At 50.9% G+C, this 3,362-nt stretch overlaps 1 long non-coding RNA gene across 1 annotated transcript; it reads right to left on the reverse strand.

Annotated features, from left to right (window-relative positions):
* Positions 1-2,205: 2,205 nt before the first annotated feature.
* LOC139805355 (uncharacterized) lies at positions 2,206-2,685 on the reverse strand. The gene is made up of 2 exons (XR_011729784.1): positions 2,473-2,685; positions 2,206-2,421 (listed from the first exon to the last, which is right to left on the reverse strand). It is a non-coding gene; the product is annotated as an uncharacterized lncRNA (long non-coding RNA).
* Between the last annotated feature and the right edge of the window lie 677 nt (positions 2,686-3,362).

Below are 3,362 nucleotides of genomic sequence, written 5' to 3' on the forward strand. Positions count from 1 at the left end.
GCGTGCAGCGTCAGCATGAGCAGATGGTCTGTAGCCATTACTGAAGGTCCAGGGATGGGTGCTTTGTGTTGGGTGGTGAGGAAAGAGAGAGAGAAAGAAATCAGGTGAGACGAAAAAGAAGGGAAAAGCTGGGTTGGAACGTGACAGTCAGCTGTGGCTGTGGAGGAGTTAGCAAGGACGGGGGATGGAACTGGCACCAGTGAGGAGATGTGTGCTTGCCACCCTCTTGGGTCAAAGCTGTGCAGAAGAGCTTGTTACAAGGGTCGTGAGAGAACAACTGCCATGGTAACTTTGTGCTCAGCTGGCTTTCACCACACACTTTCTTTGCTGAGATTGTCAGGAGCTGGTGCCCTCAGCAGGAGGTTGAGCACCCAGCTGATACAGGCATACTTCTGCTACCAGGAGGGAGGCCCCACTAACCTCCACCTACCTCCCCCTCCAGGGCTCAGCTACCTCCTGCCGTGGCTTTGACATTGCTGCTGGCTTTTCTTGCCACACAATCATAAACCTCTCTCAGTCACCCCCTTTCCAGATACCAGCCCGGGCTGGCAGCTCCACAGGGTGAACCACGTGGCTGGTGCAGCTTGGCTGCCCCTTCTTGCACAGCTCCGAGCCCTGAGATGACATATTCTGAAGCTGTGTAGAGAGAGACTGTACCAAAACTGAGTTTTTCTAAAAAAATCAGCTGGTCTGGAAGTGGCCACTGGGCCTGGGCATCTCCACCAGCTTGCCAAGCTCATCCCTGTGCAGGAGTACCTCTTCATCCACACTGCTCCTCCTACCCCCAGCATCAGGGGGTAGGAGGAGCAATCCTCAGCCGAGCCCAGCTGGTAGTTGTCATGAAATGCCAGAAGCCCAAAGCACATGAGTGTGTGATACGGGCACACCTCACCAGGGAGAAGCCTCCTGTGGCATCCAGGACATTCCTCCTTGGTGCAGAGAGGGAACAAGGGCAGGCAGGATACATAAAGGGGGGGCAACAGATTGCTGGGGAAGAGAGTGAAGATTTCAGCTGTGCTCTGCAGAGACACACACACACACGCACGCACAAATTTCTCTGATTTTGCCTCCTCCTAAGGAGAGGAGATAAGAGAAATCAAGTGTCTGTGACAGATGTTAGTCACGCTGCCTCACGTGCTACTGAAGGGTGCTCAGCAGTGCGGGGTGGGAGGGGGAGCAGAAAACTCCAGGCACAGTAAGAAAAAATTAACCACTTTGTCCCACTCCTCAACTGGCAATTCCAACTTTTCTTTTTCCAATTTAAGGCATTTTAACAAGCTCTCCCAGATGCCAAGCCCTTTTCCCGGAGGAGACCCCTTGGTCTTACTTCTTCCTGGGCATCATGTAGTGAGGAAGAAGGAGAGCTCAGAGGCTACAGGGAACCCTGGGACAAAGAAGAGGCAAAAGAGACATCAATGTCAGGCCAGTTTCTCTTTCAAGGCTTAAGATTGAATACATTTGCTGCGTTGCAGAATCAGGAGAGAAATGTCACCTTCAGAGGTGATCTGACAATCACAAAAATAAATTGCATCGAGGAAGAGAAAAAAAAAAAAACATGCGCATTCGTGAATATTCATGAGCAAGTCAAAACCCCCAAATTAACAAGGAAATTAATTTCCAAACTGATTGGGCTGCCAACTCCTTTTATTTAAATAAATCAACAATTGCCTTCACGTGACTCCTGCAGAAGAACACGGAGCAAATCCCGGCGCCTCCTCCCAGGGGGAAGTTAATGCTACCTGGGCTGAGCAATGCCTCAGCACCTTCAGGGGGCAGGCGGGCACTGCGGCTCCAGCCGCCGGCCTCTCAGCCACCAGATTTCCCTTTGCCCGCTGCTCCGGATGCTGCGGTTCCACGATCGCTGGAGCCGATCTAACCGCGGGCTGCTACAGTTCTGCTCCGCCTGGTCCCACCCTCTTACTCATGCCGGCTCTGTAAAAAAAGCTGCTCCAGCAAGCCAAGCTGGCAGAAAACTCGTGCAACTATTAAAAAAAAAAAAAACAAACAAACAAAAAACAACGAAACAAACACAAAAAACCCAAACCAACAAAGAAACCAAAAAACAACAAACAAAAAATCCCCAGCCAAACAAAAAAACAAACTGCACAAAAAAAAAAAAACAACCAAAAAACCCCCAAGAACAACAACAACAACAAAAAAAAACACACAGCCAAAAAACAAACCAACCAACACAAAACACAACGATTTTTCCCCAAGTCAGAGCACAGAAATGGCCCAGCCAGGTGCCCAATGAGCAAGACCACAGGTGAGGAAGGTAACCTAACCGGACTTGAAAGGTTGACCCAGTGCCAAAGATATCCCTGCTACAAGAAATGTCATGGAGTAGATGATACCTAGACGTTGCTTTCCACCAAAATTTGAAGAGTCTGAGACAGAGCAGAGCTGCAACAGCCAGCTTGGCTTGGTGACCTTGCCTCATGGCCAGGATTCCGTTTCACAGGTTCAACCCACCTGAGTGGGCATGAGGCTTGCCTCCCATTGGGTGTGGGGGTGATCAGACAGCCTGGCTCAGCAATTTTGTGGAGTGCTCCAGGAACAGCCTCATGCCTTCTCCTGCACCATCACCAAGACTCCAGGGACCTACTGCTGCATCAAGTGCAGTAGCCTGGGCTGCACGGCAAACACTGGTGGTGCCAGCACAGTGAGCAGGGGGAAACTGCCAGCCAGAACTCAGGTGGGTTGAATCTTTGCCCCTGTACTCAGCACTGGTGAGGCCACACCTTGAGTCCTGTGTCCAGTTCTGGGCCCCTCAGTTCAGGAAGGATATCGAGGTCCTGGAGCAGGTCCAGAGGGCAACTGGGCTGGTGAAGGGACTCCAGCACAGATCCTATGAGGAGAGGCTGAGGGAGCTGGGGGTGTTCAGCCTGGAGAAGAGAAGGCTCAGGGGAGACCTCATCACTCTCTACAACTCCCTGAGAGGAGGGTGTAGCCAGGGGGGGGGTTGGTCTCTTCTCCCAGGCAACTCTCAGCAAGACAAGAGGGCACAAGAGGTCTCAAGTTGTGCCAGGGGAGGTTTAGGTTGGATATTAGAAAGAATTTCTTTACTGAGAGGGTGATCAAGCATTGGAATGGGCTGCCCCGGGAAGTGGTGGATTCTCCAACCCTGGAGATACTTAAAAAGAGACTGGATGTGGCACTCAGTGCCATGGTCTGGTAACTGCAGCAGTAGTGGATCAAGGGTTGGACTTGATGATCTCTGAGGTCCCTTCCAACCCAGCCAATTCTATTAAAAAAAAAAAAAAATAAAAATCTGTGAAACAGAATCTTCAAAGAGTGAGAATGAGGGAGAGCTGCAGCCCCCTCTGGGGTCAATTGTGAACTGGCTACAAATAAAAAACCCC

Source organism: Heliangelus exortis, chromosome 1 (assembly GCF_036169615.1).
Source record: "Heliangelus exortis chromosome 1, bHelExo1.hap1, whole genome shotgun sequence".
NCBI lineage: Eukaryota > Metazoa > Chordata > Aves > Apodiformes > Trochilidae > Heliangelus > Heliangelus exortis.